Source organism: Rhinoderma darwinii, chromosome 1 (assembly GCF_050947455.1).
Source record: "Rhinoderma darwinii isolate aRhiDar2 chromosome 1, aRhiDar2.hap1, whole genome shotgun sequence".
Taxonomy (NCBI): Eukaryota; Metazoa; Chordata; class Amphibia; order Anura; family Rhinodermatidae; genus Rhinoderma; species Rhinoderma darwinii.
The window spans coordinates 643,711,306-643,733,638 of NC_134687.1; the positions used below are offsets into that span (position 1 = coordinate 643,711,306).

The 22,333-nt window shown below is 46.0% G+C and overlaps 1 protein-coding gene across 1 annotated transcript in view; it reads right to left on the reverse strand.

The window, feature by feature from the left end:
• The window catches only part of LOC142677093 (uncharacterized), a 44,034-nt gene extending 31,260 nt beyond the window's left edge, over positions 1–12,774 (reverse strand). The window contains exon 1 of the mRNA XM_075847243.1: positions 12,665–12,774. The gene's annotated coding sequence lies outside the window, so the exon portion shown is untranslated. The remainder of the gene's footprint in view (positions 1–12,664) is intronic.
• Positions 12,775–22,333: the final 9,559 nt, after the last annotated feature.

Genomic DNA, 22,333 nt, shown 5'->3' on the forward strand with positions numbered 1-22,333 from the left:
CTGTATTACACAGCCGCAGCCCTGCTCTCATACATTCATGCGTTACTATACTTAGCTGTGCGGCCGCACAGCTAAGTATCGAAATACATGAAATAACGGTATTGGACCGTTTGGGGATGCAGAGTATCGAAGTTTCGATGCATCGTGCATCCCTATTCCCAACACTGACATTTCTCCCCAGGATATGCCAGAAATGTCTGATAGATGCGGCTCCACCTCTGGGTGGCCTTGTTAGGCGGTTTCCGTAACTCCTATAGAAGTGAATGGAGAGACACAATCTGCTCAGGTCCTCCTGCTATATAATCTGCTGCCAACAGATCAGACTGGTGTTCAATGTGACAGTTTTTACAGATATTAGAAGTTACCTCAAAGATCCTGGATCTTCAGAGACATCTAAAATTCTTATTAATTACAGTATTCCCCTATTTCTTGTAGATTGTTTTACCGGATAGTAATTGTACTTCACTGTACCCTGTGACTAATACTTTGTTCACATCTGCAAGACAGAACAACCAAAAAACGAAGGGGACATAGCACCCAAAATATATACCTATGAATGTAGAACTGACACGGATCTAAATAAAATATAAAAATCTTTATTGGTACATAATAGATAACGATACGCGATAACAGAAATATTAACAATGGTAAAATAAGTCAGATTCCAAGAACAACATCAGTGGTATAGATGTAAAAATACCTGAGGGTGTACAGAGTAACCTATCTAGAAAGAATGATGCCAAATAACACATAGACACCATGTAATAAAGAGGACATGTGCAGCTGTAAAAAACAGCATGCATGCACAACCCAAGCAAAATGGTGACTATAGGTAAGTGTATAAATGTATATACAGCCCTAAACAGAAAGCTATCGAATAGGGAGAAGGCATATCACCAAAAAGAATAAAGCATACCTATAGACATGGTGCAAGGAGATGGACATCAACCTAGATATGGCACAGAAACAAAAAGCAAGTCGACGCGCGTTTCGCCTGGGACCGAAACGCGCGTCGAGGTGCTTTTTGTTTCTAGTGACTTATAGTCACCATTTTGCTTTGGCTGTGCATGCATGCTGTTTTTTACAGCTGCACATTTCCTCTTTATTACATGGTGTCTATGTGTTATTTGGCATCATTCTTTCTAGATAGGTTACTCTGTACACCCTCAGGTATTTTTACATCTATACCACTGATGTTGTTCTTGGAATCTTACTTATTTTACCATTGTTAATATTTCTGTTGTTATCACGTATCGTTATCTATTATGTACCAATAAAGATTTTTATATTTTATTTAGATACGTGTCAGTTCTACATTCATAGGTATATATTTTGGGTGCTATGTCCCCTTAGTTTTTTGGTTGTTCTGCATTTAGTGGGGACTCCCTGTTTCTTCTGTTTTGAGGTTTTTTTAGGTTTATTACACATCTGCAAGACAGACACCAACCACGGTTCATGGAGGGTACCGGCTGTCCCGTGTGAGGAAGCAACATGTATTGTGCTGGGTGTGCAGGATCTCTGAATTATCTTATCCCTTAGCAGTCACATCTTACACACCGACTTCTGTAAAGTGTGACCTGTCCTCCGCCTTCTACATTACTCTGTGCCTCTCCTTCTAGACCTGTCCTCCGCCTTCTACATTACTGTGCTCCTCCTTCTAGACCTGTCCTCTACCTTCTACATTAGTCTGTGCTTCTCCTTCTATGCATGTCCTCTCCTCCTTTTAGACCTGTCCACCACCTTTTACACCACGTTCCAAATTATTATGCAAATGTTATTTTTCGCTGATTTTCCTAAATAGTCGATGCAAATGACAGTCCGTATAATCTTCAAGCCATCAACCGTTGGAGTATAATGCGAATTTTATTGAACAAATCTCCTAAAAAAAAAAATCTGTTATCATTAGAAGTAAAAAACTCAAAATGCACTCTTTCACATTATTATGCACAATAGAGATCAAAATATTTTAAAGGTTGTAAAGAGAACTAAAATGGTAATTTGTTGAATTTTCCGCATCAGGAGGTCATATTTACAGAAATCAAAAGCTCTTTCAATCAAAGAAAACTTAACAGGCCAAGTTACATGTTAACATAGGACCCCTTCTTTGATATCACCTTCACAATTTTTGCATCCATTGAATTTGTAAGTATTTGGACAGTTTCTGCCTGAATATCTTTGCAGGATGTCAGAATAACCTCCCAGAGCTTCAGTTTTGATGTGAACTGCCTGCCACCCTCAGATATTTTGCTTGAGGATGCTCCAAAGGTTCTCAATAGGGTTGAGGTCAGGGGAACAAGGGGGCCACACCATGAGTTTCTCTCCTTTTATGCCCATAGCAGCAAATGACACAGAGGTATTCTTTGCAGCATGAGATGGTGCATTGTCATGCATGAAGATAATTTTGCTGCGGAAGGTACGGTTCTTCTTCATAAACCACGGAAGAAAGTGGTCAGTCATAAACTCTACGTACTTTGCAGAGGTCATTTTCACACAGTCAGGGACCCTAAAGGGGCCTACCAGCTCTCTCCCATGATCCCTGCCCAAAACATGACTCCGCCACCTTCTTGCCGACGTCGCAGCCTTGTTGGGACATGGTGGCCATTCACCAACCATCAACTACTCCATCCATCTGGACCATCCAGGGTTGCACGGCACTCATCAGTAAACCACACGGTTTGAAAATTAGTTTTCATGTATTTCTGAGCCCACTGCAACCGTTTCTGCTTGTGAGCATTGTTTAGGGGTGGCCGAATAATAGCTTTTCGAACACTTGAAAACCTCTGGAGGATCCTACACTTTGAGGTTCGCGGGACTCCAGAGGCACCAGCAGCTTCAAATACCGGTTTGCTGCTTTGCAATGGCATTTTAGCAGCTGCTCTCCTAATCCTATTAATTTGTCTGGCAGAAACCTTCCTCATTAAGCCTTTATCTGAACGAACACATCTGTGCTCTGTATCAGCCACAAATCTTTTCACAGTACGATGATCACGCTTAAGTTTTCTTGAAATATCCAATGTTTTCATACCTTGTCCAAGGTATTGCACTATTTCACGCTTTTCGGCAGCAGAGAGATCCTTTTTCTTTCCCATATTGCTTGAAACCTGTGGCCTGCTTAATAATGTGGAACGTCCTTCTTAAGTAGTTTTCATTTGATTGGGCACACCTGGCAAACTAATTATCACAGGTGTCTGAGATTGATTACAATGATCCAAAGAGCCCTAAGACACAATACCATCCATGAGTTTAATTGAAAAACGAATAATTAAATGTTTATGACACTTAAATCCAATGTGCATAATAATTTGGAACACGGTGTAGACCTGTTCTCTGCTTCAACATTTCTCTGTGCTCCTCCTTTTAGACCTGTCCTCTGCTTCTACATTACTCTATACGCCTCCTCCTAGACCTGTCCACCACCTTCTACACAGTAGACCACACCCTCCTGATACAAATTCTCTAGTACCTTGACATCACAATCAAAAACAATCATCTTTACCCCATTTCACCCAACACCCTTACAAGAACTATCAATCACAGTTAATGGCACACTTAGGCTGGGTTCACACGACCTATTTTCAGACGTAAACGAGGCGTATTATGCCTCGTTTTAAGTCTGAAAATAGGGCTACAATACGTCGGCAAACATCTGCCCATTCATTTGAATGGGCTTGCCGACGTAGTGTGCAGACAACCTGTTATTTACGAGTCGTCGTTTGACAGCTGTCAAACGACGACGCGTAAAAATACAGCCTCGTCAAAAGAAGTGCAGGACACTTCTTTGACGTAATTTGAGCCGTTCTTCATTGAACTCAATGAAGAGCAGCTCAAAATTTACGGCTGTCAGAGAAGCCTCGCAAAATTTCGGAGAGGAGCTTTTACGTCTGAAACGAGGCAGCTGTTTTCTCCTGAAAACAGTCTGTCTTTTCAGATGTAAATGCCTGCTATCGTGTGCACATACCCTTAGAGTGCAGTCTACGTGAACAGGGTCTCTCCTTCGCTTGTAGAGTATAGTCTACGCGGGCAGAGTCTCCCCTTCTCTTGTAGAGTGCAGTCTACGCGGGTAGGGTCTCTCCTTCTCTTGTAGAGTGCAGTCTACGCGGGCAGGGTCTCTCCTTCTCTTGTAGAGTGCAGCCTACGCGGGCAGAGTCTCTCTTTCTCTTGGAGAGTGCAGTCTACGAGGGCAGAGTCTCTCCTCTTGTAGAGAGCAGTCTACGTGGGCAGGGTCACTCTCCTTCTCTTGTAGAGTGTAGTCTACGCGGGCAGGGTCTCTCCTCTTGTAGAGTGCAGTCTATGCGGGCAGGGTTTCTCCTTCTCTTGTAGAGTGTAGTCTATGTGGGAAGGGTCTCTCTCATTCTGGACCAGTCTGTCATTCATTAATGTTTATTGTCTCTTCTTATGTACTTAACCCCTTGGTCACGCAGACAATTTTAATTTTCCCTCGCTCCTTCCAAAAGCTATGTTTTTTATTTTTCCGGTGATATAAGAACATGTTTTCTGTGGGACGTGATGTCGTTTTTAAAGGGGTTTTCCACGTTTGGACAACAGACGATCTCTACCAGATAGGTCATCAGTATATGATCGTGGGGGTCCGACACCAGGACCCCACACCGATTAGCTGCTCCGGCTGCCGGATGTTTTGAACGGTATGCAGTAATTGAAGCCAGAAGCAAATGGCTCTATACACTGCATAGTGGTCTTTCGTAGAACTGCAGCACTGCTCCTATTCACTTTAAAGAGGCTCTGTCACCAGATTATCAAATCCCTATCTCCTATTGCGTTCATTTTTGGCCAAGTTATGAGCAATTTTATATATATGCAAATGAGCCTTTCTAATGGACAACTGGGCGTGTTTTCTCTTATTTCCAACTGGGCGTGTATGGTGTTTGTAACATCTGGGCGTGTTTACTTGTTTTACTAGCTGGGCGTTGCGAATAGAAGTGTTTGTCAGAATCATATGTCAGCATCATCCACTTCTATTCACCACGCCCAGCTAGTAAAACAAGTAAACACGCCCAGCTGTCCATTAGAAAGGCTCATTTGCATAAATATAAAATTGCTCATAACTTGGCCAAAAATGATAGTTTTTCAAAAAACACAAAACGTTACTGTTCTCTACATTGCAGCGCCGATCACATGCAATAGGAGATAGGGATTTGATAATCTGGTGACAGAGCCTCTTTAACACTGCACCTCGACTGCTATTCTGTGACCGGAGAATCTGCTTTCAGCATGGACGTCTGGTGCCCGGAGGCAGCCGGAGCAGCTGATTGGTGCGGGGTCCGGGTGTCAGACCCTCACAGATCATATACTGATGACCTCTCCGACGGATATTATCAGTTGTCAGATCCTGGAAAACCCCTTTAATGTCCCCTATAATGTACTGGGAAAAGAGAAAAAAAAAAAATTATGGGGTGGAATAGAGGAAAAAGAAGTGAATCCTGTTGTTTTTAGGGTTTCGTTTTTGCGGCGTTCACCATGCGGTAAAAATGACTTGTTATCTTTATTCTCCGGGTCAATACGATTACGACGACACCAAATTTATATATTTATCTTCTACAAGGAAAGAACGATTTGTTAAAAATATAAAATAGTTTTGCATCGCCAAATTGTGAGACAGAAAGTTTTATATTTCCGGTGATTGCACGGTGGGGGGGGTTTATATTTCCGGTGATTGCGCGGTGTGAGGGGTTTTCTATTTCCGGTGATTGCGCGGTGTGAGGGGTTTTCTATTTCCGGTGACAGCGCGGTGTGAGGGGTTTTATATTTCCGGTGATCGCGCGGTGTGAGGGGTTTTATATTTCCGGTGATTGCGCGGTGTGAGGGGTTTATATTTCCGGTGATTGCGCGGTGTGAGGGGTTTTATATTTCCGGTGGTTGCGCGGTGTGAGGGGTTTTCTATTTCCGGTGACAGCGCGGTGTGAGGGGTTTTCTATTTCCGGTGACAGCGCGGTGTGAGGGGTTTTAGATTTCCGGTGACAGCGCGGTGTGAGGGGTTTATATTTCCGGTGATTGCGCGGTGTGAGGGGTTTATATTTCCGGTGATTGCGCGGTGTGAGGGGTTTTATATTTCCGGTGATTGCGCGTTGTGAGGGGTTATATTTCCGGTGATTGCGCGGTATGAGGGGTTTATATTTCCGGTGATTGCACGGTGTGGGGGGTTTATATTTCCGGTGATTGCGCGGTGTGAGGGGTTTTATATTTCCGGTGATTGCGCGGTGTGAGGGGTTTATATCTCCGGTGATTGCGCGGTGTGAGGGGTTTATATTTCCGGTGATTGCGCGGTGTGAGGGGTTTTATATTTCCGGTGATTGCGAGGTGTGAGGGGTTTTATATTTCCGGTGATTGCGCGGTGTGAGGGGTTTTATATTTCCGGTGATTGCGCGGTGTGGGGGGTTTTATATTTCCGGTGATTGCGCGGTGTGAGGGGTTTTATATTTCCGGTGATTGCGCGGTGTGAGGGGTTTTATATTTCCGGTGATTGCGCGGTGTGAGGGTTTGTATATTTCCGGTGATTGCGCGGTGTGAGGGGTTTATAGTTCCGGTGATTGCGCGGTGTGAGGGGTTTATATTTCCGGTGATTGCGCGGTGTGAGGGGTTTATATTTCCGGTGATTGTGCGGTGTGGGGGGGTTATATTTCAGGTAATTGCGCGGTGTGGGGGGGGTTTTATATTTCCGGTGATTGCGCGGTGTGAGGGGTTTATATTTCCGGCGATTGCGCGCAGTGAGGGGTTTATATTTCCGGCGATTGCGCGCTGTGAGGGGTTTATATTTCCAGCGATCGCGCGCTGTGAGGGGTTTTATAATTCCAGCGATTGCGCGGTGTGAGGGGGTTTATATTTCCGGTGATTGCGCGGTGTGGGGGGTTTTATATTTCCGGTGACTGCGCGGTGGGAGGGGGTTTATATTTCCGGTGATTGCGCGGTGTGAGGGGATTTATATTTCCGGTGATTGCGCGGTGTGAGGGGTTTATATTTCCGGTGATTGCGCGGTGTGAGGGGTTTATATTTCCGGTGATTGCGCGGTGTGAGGGGTTTTATATTTCCAGCGATTGTGCGGTGTGAAGGGTTTTATATTTCCAGCGATTGCGGGGTGTGAGGGGGTTTATATTTCCAGCGATTGTGCGGTGTGAAGGGTTTTATATTTCCGGTGATTGCGCGGTGTGAGGGGTTTTATATTTCCGGTGATTGCGCGGTGTGAGGGGTTTTATATTTCCGGTGATTGCGCGGTGTGAGGGGTTTTATATTTCCGGTGATTGCGCGGTGTGAGGGGTTTTATATTTCCGGTGATTGCGCGGTGTGAGGGTTTGTATATTTCCGGTGATTGCGCGGTGTGAGGGGTTTATAGTTCCGGTGATTGCGCGGTGTGAGGGGTTTATATTTCCGGTGATTGTGCGGTGTGGGGGGGTTATATTTCCGGTGATTGCGCGGTGTGAGGGGTTTATATTTCCGGTGATTGCGCGGTGTGAGGGGTTTATATTTCCGGTGATTGCACGGTGTGTTGTGTTTTATATTTCCGGTGATTGCGCGGTGTGAGGGGTTTATATTTCCGGTGATTGCGCGGTGTGAGGGGGTTTATATTTCCGGTGATTGCGCGGTGTGAGGGGTTTATATTTCCGGTGATTGCGCGGTGTGGGGGGTTTTATATTTCTGGTGATTGCGAGGTGTGAGGGGTTTTATATTTCCGGTGATTGCGCGGTGTGAGGGGTTTATATTTCCGGTGATTGCGCGGTGTGAGGGGTTTATATTTCCGGTGATTGCGCGGTGTGAGGGGTTTATATTTCCGGTGATTGCGCGGTGTGAGGGGTTTATATTTCCGGTGATTAAGCGGTGTGAGGGGTTTTATATTTCCGGTGATTGCGCGGTGTGAGGGGTTTTATATTTCCGGTGATTGCGCGGTGTGAGGGGTTTTATATTTCCAGTGATTGCGCGGTGTGGGGGGGTTATATTTCCGGTGATTGCGCGGTGTGAGGGGTTTATATTTCCGGTGATTGCGCGGTGTGAGGGGTTTTATATTTCCGGTGATTGCGCGGTGTGAGGGGTTTTATATTTCCGGTGATTGCGCGGTGTTATATTTCCGGTGATTGCGCGGTGTGAAGGGTTTATATTTACGGTGATTGCGCGGTGTGAGGGGTTTATATTTCCGGTGATTGCGCGGTGTGGGGGGTTTATATTTCCGGTGATTGCGCGGTGTGAGGGGTTTTTATATTTCCGGTGATTGCGTGGTGTGGGGGGGGTTATATTTCCGGTGATTGCGCGGTGTGAGGGGTTTATATTTCCGGTGATTGCGCGGTGTGGGGGGTTTGTATTTCCGGAGATTGCGCGGTGTGAGGGGTTTTATATTTCCGGTGATTGCGCGGTGTGGGGGGGGTTTTATATTTCCGGAGATTGCGCGGTGTGAGGGGTTTTATATTTCCGGTGATTGCGCGGTGTGAGGGGTTTTATATTTCCGGTGATTGCGCGGTGTGGGGGGGTTTATATTTCCGGTGATTGCGCGGTGTGAGGGGTTTTATATTTCCGGTGAATGAGCGGTGTGGGGGGGTTTATATTTCCGGTGATTGCGCGGTGTGAGGGGGTTTATATTTCCGGTGATTGCGCGGTGTGAGGGGTTTTATATTTCCGGTGATTGCGCGGTGTGAGGGGTTTTATATTTCCGGTGATTGCGTGGTGTGAGGGGTTTTATATTTCCGGTGATTGCGCGGTGTGAGGGGGTTTATATTTCCGGTGATTGCGGTGTGTGAGGGGTTTATATTTCCGGTGATTGCGCGGTGTGGGGGGTTTTATATTTCCGGTGATTGCGCGGTGTGGGGGGGTTTATATTTCCGGTGATTGCGCGGTGTGAGGGGTTTATATTTCCGGTGATTGCGCGGTGTGAGGGGTTTTATATTTCCGGTGATTGCGCAGTGTGAGGGGTTTTATATTTCCGGTGATTGCGCAGTGTGAGGGGTTTTATATTTCCGGTGATTGCGCAGTGTGAGGGGTTTTATATTTCCGGTGATTGCGCGGTGTGAGGGGTTTTATATTTCCGGTGATTGCGTGGTGTGGGGGTTTTATATTTCCGGTGATTGCGCGGTGTGAGGGGTTTTATATTTCCGGTGATTGCGCGGTGTGGGGGGTTTATATTTCCGGTGATTGCACGGTGTGAGGGGTTTTATATTTCCGGTGATTGCGCGGTGTGATGGGGTTTATATTTCCGGTGATTGCGCGGTGTGAGGGGTTTATATTTCCGGTGATTGCGCGGTGTGAGGGGTTTATATTTCCGGTGATTGCGCGGTGTGAGGGGGTTTTATATTTCCTGTGATTGCGCGGTGTGAGGGGTTTTATATTTCCGGTGATTGCGCGGTGTGGGGGGTTTTATATTTCCGGTGATTGCGCGGTGTGAGGGGTTTTATATTTCCGGTGATTGCGCGGTGTGAGGGGTTTTATATTTCCGGTGATTGCGCGGTGTGACGGGTTTTATATTTCCGGTAATTGCGAGGTGTGAGGGGTTTATATTTCCTGTGATTGCGCGGTGTGAGGGGTTTTATATTTCCGGTGATTGCGCGGTGTGAGGGGTTTATATTTCCGGTGATTGCGCTGTGTGATGGGGTTTATATTTCCGGTGATTGCGCGGTGTGAGGGGTTTATATTTCCGGTGATTGCGCGGTGTGAGGGGTTTATATTTCCGGTGATTGCGCGGTGTGAGGGGTTTATATTTCCGGTGATTGCGCGGTGTGAGGGGTTTATATTTCCTGTGATTGCGCGGTGTGAGGGGTTTTATATTTCCGGTGATTGCGCGGTGTGAGGGGTTTTATATTTCCGGTGATTGCGCGGTGTGGGGGGTTTTATATTTCCGGTGATTGCGCGGTGTGGGGGGTTTATATTTCCGGTGATTTCGCGGTGTGGGGGGTTTTATATTTCCGGTGATTGCGCGGTGTGGGGGGTTTTATATTTCCGGTGATTGCGCGGTGTGAGGGGTTATATTTCCGGTGATTGCGCGGTGTGAGGGGTTTATATTTCCGGTGATTTCGCGGTGTGGGGGGTTTTATATTTCCGGTGATTGCGCGGTGTGGGGGGTTTTATATTTCCGGTGATTGCGCGGTGTGAGGGGTTTTATATTTCCGGTGATTGCGCGGTGTGGGTGGTTTATATTTCCGGTGATTGCGCGGTGTGAGGAGTTTATATTTCCGGTGATTGCGCGGTGTGGGGGGTTTTATATTTCCGGTGATTGCTCGGTGTGAGGGGTTTATATTTCCGGTGATTGCGCGGTGTGGGTGGTTTATATTTCCGGTGATTGCGCGGTGTGAGGAGTTTATATTTCCGGTGATTGCGCGGTGTGAGGGGTTTTATATTTCCGGTGATTGCGCGGTGTGAAGGGTTTTATATTTCCGGTGATTGCGCGGTGTGGGGGGGGGTTATATTTCCGGTGATTGCGCGGTGTGAGGGGTTTATATTTCCGGTGATTGCGCGGTGTGGGGGAGGTTTATATTTCCGGTGATTGCGCGGTGTGGGGGGGGGGGTTATATTTCCGGTGATTGCGCGGTGTGAGGGGTTTATATTTCCGGTGATTGCGCGGTGTGAGGGGTTTTATATTTCCGGTGATTGCGCGGTGTGAGGGGTTTTATATTTCCGGTGATTGCGCGGTGTGAGGGGTTTATATTTCCGGTGATTGCGCGGTGTGAAGGGTTTTATATTTCCAGTGATTGCGCTGTGTGAGGGGTTTATATTTCCGGTGATTGCGCGGTGTGGGGGGGTTTATATTTCCAGTGATTGCGCTGTGTGAGGGGTTTATATTTCCGGTGATTGCTCGGTGTGAGGGGTTTATATTTCCGGTGATTGCTCGGTGTGAGGGGTTTATATTTCCGGTGATTGCGCGGTGTGGGGGGTTTTATATTTCTGGTGATTGCGCGGTGTGAGGGGTTTTATATTTCCGGTGATTGCGCGGTGTGAGGAGGTTTATATTTCCGGTGATTGCGCGGTGTGAGGGGTTTTCTATTTCCGGTGATTGCGCGGTGTGAGGGGTTTTATATTTCCGGTGATTGCGCGGTGTGAGGGGGTTTATATTTCCGGTGATTGCGCGGTGTGAGGGATTTATATTTCCGGTGATTGTGCGGTGTGAGGGGTTTATATTTCCGGTGATTGCACGGTGTGGGAGGTTTTATATTTCCGGTGATTGCGCGGTGTGAGGGGGTTTTATATTTCCGGTGATTGCGCGGTGTGAAGGGTTTATATTTCCGGTGATTGCGCGGTGTGAGGGGTTTTATATTTCCGGTGATTGCGCGGTGTGAGGGGTTTATATTTCCGGTGATTGCGCGGTGTGAGGGGTTTTATATTTCCGGTGATTTCACGGTGTGAGGGGTTTATATTTCCGGTGATTGCGCGGTGTGGGGGGGGTTATATTTCCGGTGATTGCGCGGTGTGGGGGGTTTATATTTCCGGTGATTGCGCGGTGTGAGGGGGTTTATATTTCCGGTGATTGCGCGGTGTGAGGGGGGGTTTATATTTCCGGTGATTGCGCGGTGTGGGGGGGGGTTTATATTTCCGGTGATTGCGCGGTGTGAGAGGTTTATATTTCCGGTGATTGCGCGGTGTGAGGGGTTTATATTTCCGGTGATTGCGCGGTGTGGGGGGTTTATATTTCCGGTGATTGCGGTGTGAGGGGGGTTTATATTTCCGGTGTGAGGGGTTTATATTTCCGGTGATTGCGCGGTGTGGGGGGTTTTATATTTCCGGTGATTGCGCGGTGTGAGGGGTTTTATATTTCCGGTGATTGCGCGGTGTGGAGGGTTTTATATTTCCGGTGATTGCGCGGTGTGGGGGTTTTATATTTCCGGTGATTGCGCGGTGTGAGGGGTTTATATTTCCGGTGATTGCGCGGTGTGAGGGGTTTTATATTTCCGGTGATTGCGCGGTGTGAGGGGTTTTATATTTCCGGTGATTGCGCGGTGTGAGGGGTTTTATATTTCCGGTGATTGCGCGGTGTGAGGGGTTTATATTTCCGGTGATTGCGCGGTGTGGGGGGTTTTATATTTCCGGTGATTGCGCGGTGTGAGGGGTTTATATTTCCGGTGATTGCGCGGTGTGGGGGTTTTATATTTCCGGTGATTACGCGGTGTGAGGGGTTTATATTTCCGGTGATTGCGCGGTGTGAGGGGTTTATATTTCCGGTGATTGCGCGGTGTGAGGGGTTTATATTTCCGGTGATTGCGCGTCGTTCACATGTGAATTATTTCTGCCGGTTATAACTTGATATTTTAATAATTTGGACATTAACGGATGCGGCGATTCCGTTACTTATTTTTAATGGTTAGATTGTTTTTTGTAAAAAACAAACAATGTATGACACTGGTAATCTGTCGGCATCGCAGTTTCTTCGGAGGACAGAGGATCTATAACTGATCAGATGCCGCGGTCGCTATTAATCACGAGGGGTTAAGCGGCCGGGATTGCGCTGTCTCTGATCTTGGCGGTTGCCGGCGGCTGTTAGTAGTCGTGTACGGTGCAGGCTCCGCTCCTTCTAGTGTGACGGCGCACGTACAACATAATACTATAGATCTGATGTCACCAAGGGGTTAAACCCTCCTGTATTTCATATTTACAGCGCTAATAATAAATAATAATAATCACCAACACTGTGCCAGACAAAAACGCACCAAAACCGGACAGAAATGACCTTATGTAAACTTACCTTACTACTGCATCATGGGAAATCTCCTGACTGATAACAGAGAGAAGAATAAACAACAGCGGTGACCAGAAGTCATGTACACCCGCCCAGCGATGCTCTCTACCTCATACACGGAAACAGCTGAAGGACCTGTGATGACGTCACCCAGGTGACTGGGGTAGGCGGAGTCAGAACTCCGTCCCTCATGTCACGTGATCATCATTTTACTCAGCATAGGAGCTCGCCCCCTCACAGAGCCCCGCCTTCTCAAGTCACGTGATCATCAGCATTTTACGCCGCATAGGAACTCCGCTCCTCATGTCACGTGATCAACATCACATGTCCTTCTTCCGCTTCTCTCCACTGATAGGCCCCGCCCTCTTGCTCCGGTCACATGGTGGTGACGTCATCACAGGTCCTTCAGCTATTGCTGTGTAAGGGTGCAGCGCTGGTCGGGTGTTCTCTCTGTTATCAGTCACCCCTGTATGAGTGTATGTAGAGAGAGCTGTCAATCATTGAGTGACCCCGCCCACTGAACTCCTAGCCGGGATTTAACCCTCCAGTGCCGGCCTCTTTGGGGTAAGTGGTTATTTCTGGTCTTTGTAGTGGTCGGATGGTTTGTGGGACGAGTCGTGTTTTGTAATGACATAATATTCGGGACTTACAACTTATTCACTGACTTTTATACGTTTCTTGTTAATGTCGTTCACCGTGCGGTTTAAGGGAATGTTCACACGTAGCGAATACGACCCACAACACGCAAGGAAATCACCCCGAATATTCACCCCAAATGGTGGACGTATAATCCTCCCGAATATCTACTACAGAAATACAACAAGGCCGATCCCCACCTCTCCGAGCGTTACCATAGCAACACGTCCCTGCTCTTCCGGCGGTGTCCAGGTGACCCCTATAATGACACGTGACCTCTCCAGCCTGTGATTGGCTGCAGGGGTCACATGACGCCTTCTGTTTTATATATGTGTAACCTGCAGCGTTGCTGTGAACACGCGGTGGAGCCGCAGAGGATTCTGGGAACAATGGCGTTTGTTGCGGAACTTGACTTTCCATTGAACTTAAAGAGGCTCTGTCACCAGATTTTGCAGCCCCTATCTGCTATTGCAGCAGATAGGCGCTGCAATGTAGATTACAGTAACGTTTTTATTTTTTAAAAAACGAGCATTTTTGGCCAAGTTATGACCATTTTCGTATTTATGCAAATGAGGCTTGCAAAAGTACAACTGGGCGTCTTGAAAAGTAAAAGTACAACTGGGCGTGTATTATGTGCGTACATCGGGGCGTTTTTACTACTTTTACTAGCTGGGCGTTCTGATGAGAAGTATCATCCACTTCTCTTCACAACGCCCAGCTTCTGGCAGTGCAGACACAGCGTGTTCTCCAGAGATCACGCTGTGACGTCACTCACAGGTCCTGCATCGTGTCGGCACCAGAGGCTACAGATGATTCTGCAGCAGCATCGGCGTTTGTAGGTAAGTAACTACATCGACTTACCTGCAAATGCTGATGCTGCTGCAGAATCAACTGTAGCCTCTGGTGCCAACACGATGCAGGACCTGTGAGTGACGTCACAGATCTGCACTGCCAGAAGCTGGGCGTTGTGAAGAGAAGTGGATGATAATTCTCGTCAGAACGCCCAGCTAGTAAAAGTAGTAAACACGCCCCGATGTACGCACATAATACACGCCCAGTTGTACTTTTACTTTTCAACACGCCCACTTGGACTTTTGCAAGCCTCATTTGCATAAATACGAAAATGGTCATAACTTGGCCAAAAATGCTCGTTTTTTAAAAAATAAAAACGTTACTGTAATCTACATTGCAGCGCCGATCACATGCAATAGCAGATAGGGGTTGCAAAATCTGGTGACAGAGCCTCTTTAAGTTTAACCCCTTAGTGACCAGCCTATTTTAGGCCCTAATGACCAAGCAATTTTTTTTTCATTTTTCTATAGTCGCATTCAAAGAGCTATAAGTTTTTTATTTTTCCAGTCGACAGAGCTGTATGAGGACGTGTTTTTTGCGGGATTAGTTGTACTTTTTAATGCCACCATTTTGGGGTACATATAATTTTTTGATTAACTTTTTTTGGGGGGAATAGAAAAAAACCCTGAAATTCCGCGATTGTTCTATGTGTTTTAAATTCACCCTGTTCACTGTGCGGTGTAAATAACACGTTACCTTTATTATATGGGTCGGTACGATTACGGCGATACCACATATGTCGAGGTTTTTTATGTTTTACGACTTTTGCACAATAAAAACACTTTTGAACTAAACTTATTTGTTTTTGCATCGTCGCTTTCTAAAAGCCATATTTTTTTTTCTCTTTCTGTCAATGTAGTGATATGAGGGCTTGTTTTTTGCGGGACAAGACGTAGATTTCATTGATACTGAAAATTAACTATTTAAAAAAAATCATATTACTCCCATGGGGGACGTGAACTAGTGATTATTAGATCGCTGGTACAATACACTGGAATACTAATGTATCGCAGTATATCGTGATTAAGCTTAAGGGCAGAAAGATGTCAGATCTTCATTACCCCCCCAGGCTGCCATGACAACCATCTGATCGTGAGGGGCCGATGAGCTGTCAGACAGGACCAGTCTTTCTGAAAGCTAAGATTCTGCAGTCACTATTGACCACGGCATCTAAATTGTTAAATGTCCAGGATCGGTGTTCTCTCTGTTTCTGGCTGTTAGCGCGAGGTGTCAGCTGTAATACACCCGCAGCGTGTGGAGCGGGCTCAGTCTGTAAACCCGCTCCACAGTTCTTTTCCCGCACCATGACGTTCAGTGTTGTCATTGGATGGCCGCGCTTGGACATGACTGATGGATTACTGGCGTCTTTCTTGGTACGGTCTAGAAGAGGTTTATGTATTCGCACCATTAATGTTGTACAACCGACATATTGACCCTGACATTGTAGAGAGCGGATGAGATAAATGACGTGATGTGTTATAATCTATATCTGTCTTACTAGTGACCCCGTTATCTGTACAAGACGAAGAACTATTTGTAGCTTTGTTGTAATTCCAGGATCGTCTTTTTATGGCCACGGTGGAAATAACCTTCAGTGGTGAGACAAGTCTGACTCCGTATTTCACCCTCACATAAACTCGGGGGAGACGTTGTCCTCGTGTTGGGGTCTATTTTAACTCTTACACCATCCCGAATAATGTCATCCGGTCCCCTATTATTACCTCAGCGGCGGTTGAGGATGTCGGACATACACATTACTTGTATGCGTTTTCTGTAGGGATGCACCTCAATACGACTGACAGGCAAGTCCGTCCCCCCCCCGCCATTGGTAGTTGCTGTGGTGGTGGAGCATTCAGACTTTGTCAGCAGGCTTTGCGACATTATAGATATATTCTGAGATGTTGTGTCCTTACTAATGAGGTCTCTAACACATTATCTTCTGCTTACTACTACAAGTCGCGGCGTTCCGCCATTGATTTCGGGCCCCGCCTTTGGTTCTCTGCTAGGTTGCAATCTGGCCATGCCCCTCGTGCTCCCACCTGCTCTCCTCCCCGCCCCACTGTGTTCCTGCGCCGTTTTACCGTTCTGTTGAGTCACATGCCTGCCCTGTCCAATTAGCACAGCACAGGTTTTGGCTGGAGGAGGGGGGTAATTCTGTTCTCGTCAGACAATACTCACCAGTAGTGAACGCCATAGTACCGTGAGCGGTGTACAGAAGTCATACGGCGCTGTAAACATTCCTGCTGCACAGCACTTACGGGATCTGGTAGGATAGCCATTGGCTATTGTGTTTTTTTGTAAAAGGATCATAATATGTCATCAAAGGGTAAAGCTCCTAAGACCCCCAACCCCCCCGCTATTGTAACGCAAGTTTCCATGCGGGTAGGCTAACCCAGTCTGTGTTCAATGCACTCCGCATAAACCATCACAGGACTTCCCAGCTCGCATGGTTAGTGAGCATATTGCCCCCCAATGGACGGCTTCCCTCACCCAGGCGGTACATCATCTCGCCCGTCTCCCTCAGGCCATGGCAGATGCCTTACAATGCCTACCTCAGCAGTCAGCGTCTCAATTGTCTGATCCCTCTCAGGCACCACAGTTCATTCAGGCCCCCAGACATTCTTCCCTGGATTGCACTCGTTCTAGTTCTCCCAGTGCATTCTTCCTCTGATTCCTCTTTGGACAAAAATGATGCAGGAGTCCCTTTTAGACTTTTTATTCAAGAGATATATCTGAACCAGCTTCTTCAGTGATTTATTGCAGCGCCACAGATGACCCCATCTGGTCTTTCCACATCGCAAGGGTTTTGACAAATAGTTTTCTGATGCATGGAAACACCCAAGAGTGTGGACTGTATGTTTCCTTTCTCTGATGAGTGTATTGCCAAATGGACAGCTCACGCCAAGGTAGATGCTACAATGGCCTGGCTTTATGAAAATACTACCTTTCTGTTTGCAGAAGGTTCCTGTTGATGCAAAAGTGGTGTCTATGGCAAAAGCCACTTTCAGCGTGGCCGCAGCCTCAGTCAGACCATCTTTTGCAGCATATTGGGTTAACATGGCTAGTATTGAACAAGCTACTTACCTACAGGACGCAATTGGTTCAGGGGATTCAAGTGGATAAAACCCTGCTAGCTGCAGAGCTTTTGCTGATGTCTAAATGTATCTATGATGTCTCCGTCCATGCTGCCCAAAGGTCGGCTAAGGCCATTGCTAATGCGGTAGCTGTCCGCCGGGCCATTTAGACTAGGATTTGGGATAATGACAGTGCCACTAGGAAGAAGGTTTTCGCCCTTTCATTTGCCTATGATCTCCTTTATAGACCTGGCCTAGTCCAACTCATTTCTGCGGCTACGGAGGAAGGAGCACTTTAATTCAACAATGTCATTAAAGACGACGCCCCGTTCCCTCAGTCAGAAGACAAAGATGATTTTGTTAATTTCGGAATTCGGGCCGACGTCACAGGCAGAACTCACGTGACCCCCTTCCGAGCACAGAGACCTTTTTTCCAGTCTAGAAATTCCTGGCAGCCCCGCAACAGACCTGCTCCGGCACCACAGCCTAGAAATTTGCCCTCATATGAGCTGCTTCCTCTTGTGGGAGGACGGCTTCTCTCCTTCCAGGACACATGGCTCTAAAACATCGAAGACGCCTGTGTGTGGGAGGTTGTCTAAATAGGCTAAAAAATTTAGTTTTCTTCTCGTCTTGCTGGGCGATTTTTATTTTATTTTTTCCTGTCAACGTTCCCTTGGTGCCCCTCCAAGCTTTTTCTCAAACGATTCAAACCTTTTATTTAAATCGATATTTGAAGATTCAAAGGTTTTGCTTGGAGTCTCTGCGATTGGTGGTCGCTTTCTTGGAGGTTGACGAGTTCCCCTCCTCAATAGACATCAAGGATACTTATCTTCATTTTCCATTGCTCAAGTACATCAGCGTTTCCTTCTGTCACATTCCTTGTTCTCCGAACTGGTCAGAGGTAGACGAGGGTTAAAATCTTTAATGCTTTGCTTAGCTGTCAATCTCAATCATCAATTTAGCCTCCTATATAACACCCATGGTGCTAGACCTTCTTTCTAGAGATTGACTTTACTTGTTGTGGCTCATTTGCTCTTGGGCTTCTGTGAGATCTGTTTGTTGTTACCTGGTTGTCTGATCCCGGCTTTCCTGACAATTCTCTTGTCTTCCGATTTTGTACTGCATTTGATATACAGTGTTTAGACCTCGGACTGCATGACTTATCTTGTGTTTCACTCCATTTTTCTATGTTACCGCTCTGTTTGTAGCTCGGCTTGTCTGACTACACTACCTGTCTACTCTATCTGTCCGCTCCACCTTCCAGCAGCTGCCAGGCAAAAGCAAGTTTCCCTTTCACCAGCAGGATCACTCAGGGTCTGTCAGCAGGTTCCAGTTAGCGGAATATCTGCCACCTAGGTTTCTATAGTTAAGAGAATCAGCTGTCTGTTACACCGAACACTTTGTAGTCCTGTGATTGGTGGACAGGGTTGCTAGGTCACCGTCTGTTGATTCCGCCAGCCCCCTGCCGCAGTCGCAGCGATTCAGTTAGGGCTTTAGCCAGGAACAAAAGATGGCAACCGCGCCTGCGCTACTGACATTCTCTATTCGTTGGCGCATGCGCAGAAGCATATCGGGAACGCCGAAACAGATGGGCGTTATGAGGTTTCGCAGCGACATCCTACAGCATGAATTATGTAAGTATACAATGTTCTGCACTTATTTGATGCTTGTTATGCAGTAGTGTTTACACGTGTTTTGAAGGAGTGTTTGCAACATCTCCTCTGGATTGGATGAATTCACATTTTGCCACATTAATTTTATACTTGATAAAACGTAGCTGTTTATATTTGGGATGTGTTAATAAAACACTTTTAAACCTTTGCCATATGAATACTGTCCTCAAGTTTTTGTACCAAGTGCCCGGACTATGTCACCGAAACAAAGGATCCCAGGGCCATAGGAGCCGACTCGCTGGTTCTAACCTGGTTGTCCTTAAACCTCCTTTATCTTTTTCCTCTCCTTCCACTCATGCCTCGAGTGCTGAAAAGGCGCAAGGACGCAGGAATCCAAGCCATTATGGTGGCCCCAGACTAGCCTCTCAGGGCTTGGTACACGGATCTTATGCTCCTGTTAGCAGACGCCCCACGGCCACTTCCTCTGCGGCACAACCTCCTTTTCCCAAGGTCCAATGTTCCACTCTGCTTTACCTCGGCTTCTTTTGACGGTTTGGCTGTTGAAACTAGGGATGCACGATGCATCGAAACTTCGATACTGTTTCGATACTCTGCATCCCCAAACGGTTCGATACCGTTATTTCATGTATTTCGATACTTAGCTGTGACGCCGCACAGCTAAGTATAGTATTACATGAATGTATGAGAGCGGGGCAGCGGCTGTGTAATACAGCCACTGCCCCGCTCCTGAGTCCGGACATGTGCGCGCCGTCAGGATGATGCGATGCGACCGGCGCTGCACTAATGAGCGGCGGCACCGAAGACAGAACATGGCGGGCACACTACAAAACACCCCCATGTTCTGTCTTAAGTGCCTGCGCAGCCGCTCATTAGTGCAGCGCCGGCCGCACGCACTTAATGTCAGGAGCGGGGCAATGGCTGTATTACACAGCTGCAGCCCCGCTCTATAACGAGGAGATCAGAGATACCTCATCTCTGCCGCTATTCTCCTGAATGCTGCGATCAAAGCTGACTGCAGCATTGAAGAGGAAGTGAGAAGGGGGATGCCCCTTGGATTGCGTCACAGGAATCCCCTGTGACACGATTGAGGGACATACCATATATGGGCAGACAGCCCAGGGTCCATTGAAGGACTCCAGGGCTGTCTTACCATATTTCCTGTTGTTAGGGCATACTTAGGTATGTCCTAACAACTTAACCGAAAAGGCAGCATGAATCAATATGGCCCAAACATATAAAGTACAAAAAGTAGAAGTATTACAATCTATAATGGCCGATTCAAGGGTGTATACCCAAAAGCATCAAGACTAAATATATATATAACCTATAAGAAATAGATGCTCACAAAACTTAAAAGATAATGAAAATAGAAAAATATTTTTATTGAAACACATAAGAAACAATATACAATAGATTAAAATGAGGAATCCATAAACCACAGTTAAAAACGGGACAAAAGACTGTAACTACTGAATGGATACAGAGCACAAGTTTGTACCTAGAGCAGACCTACAAAAAAGTGCAAGTGCAAATACAGCCCTAAAGAGGGCATACAGGTAATATAATGACCCTATATAAATGCAGCAAAGTAATGCATAAACATAATGAGTATATACACTGCTTTCCAAATTATTATTCAAATGTTATTTTTCACTGATTTTCCTAAATAGTCGATGCAAATGCCAGTCAGTATAATCTTCCACCATCAACCATTGGAGTATAATGCGAATTTGATTGAACAAATCTCTTAATGATAAAAGATTTTTTTTTAGAAGTAAAAAACTCAAAATGCACCGTTTCACATTATTCTGCACAACAGAGATCAAAACATTTTAAAGGTTGTAAAGAGAACTAAAATGGTAATTTGTTGAATTTGCAGCATCAGGAGGTCATATTTACAGAAATCAAAAGCTCTTTCAATAAAAAAAAGCTTAACAAGCCAAGTTACATGTTAACATAGGACCCCTTCTCTGATATCACCTTCACAATTCTTGCATCCATTAAATTTGTGAGTATTTGGACAGTTTCTGCTTGAATATCTTTGCAGGATGTCAGAATAACCTCCCAGAGCTTCTGTTTTGATGTGAACTGCCTCCCACCCTCATATATATTTTGCTTGAGGATGCTCCAAAGGTTCTCAATAGGGTTAAGGTCAGGGGAACATGGGGGCCACACCATGAGTTTCTCTCCTTTTATGCCCATAGCAGCCAATGACACAGAGGTATTCTTTGCAGCATGAGATGGTGCATTGTCATACATGAAGATCATTTTGCTACGGAAGGCACGGTTCTTCTTTTTATACCACGGAAGAAAATGGTCAGTCATAAACTCTACGTACTTTGCAGAGGTTATTTTCACACCGTCAGGGACCCTAAAGGGGCCTACCAGCTCTCTCTCCATGATTCCAGCCCAAAACATGACTCCGTCACCTCCTTGCTGATGTCGCAGCCTTGTTGGGACATGGTGGCCATTCACCAACCATCCACTACTCCATCCATCTGGACCATCCAGGGTTGCACAGCACTCATCAGTAAACAACACGGTTTGAAAATTAGTCTTCATGTATTTCTGAACCCTACAACCGTTTCTGCTTGTGAGCATTGTTTAGGGGTGGCCGAATAATAGTTTAATGCACACTTGCAAACCTCTGGAGGATCCTACACCTTGAGGTTCGCGAGACTCCAGAGGCACCAGCTGCTTCAAATACCTGTTTGCTGCTTTGCAATGGCATTTTAGCAGCTGCTCTCCTAATCCTATTAATTTGTCTTCCAGAAACCTTCCTCATTATGCCTTTATCTGAACGAACCCTTCTGTGCTCTGAATCAGCCACAAATCTTTTCACAGTACGATGATCACGCTTACGTTTTCCTCAAATATCCAATGTTTTCATACCTTGTCCAAGGTATTGCACTATTTCACGCTTTTCGGCAGCAGAGAGATCCTCTTTCTTTCCCATATTGATTGAAACCTGTGGCCTGCTTAATAATGTGGAACGTCCTTCTTAAGTAGTTTTTCTTTGATTGGGCACACCTGGCAAACTAATTATCACAGGTGTCTGAGATTGTTTACAATGATCCAAAGAGCCCTAAGACACAAGACCATCCATGAGTTTAATTGAAAAACTAATAATTAAATGTTTATGAAAATCCAATGTGCATAATAATTTGGAACACGGTGTATACTACTATTAGTAAGCCATGCAAAACGTTTGAGTCCTGACTGTGTGCCTTGCCGTATCCACCATGGGTATGATATATCCTGCTTGATATGTTGCGTTAACTTTGCAGACAATTGTTCTTTTCCTTCAGCCTTTACTGCTCATATATTTGACCATATACTTGCTTAAACCTATGTCAAACGTTTTGCATGGCTTACTAATAGTATATATACTCATTATGTTTATGCAGCACTTTGCTGCATTTATATTGGGTCATTATATTACCTGTATGCCCTCTTTAGGGCTGTATTTGCACTTGCAC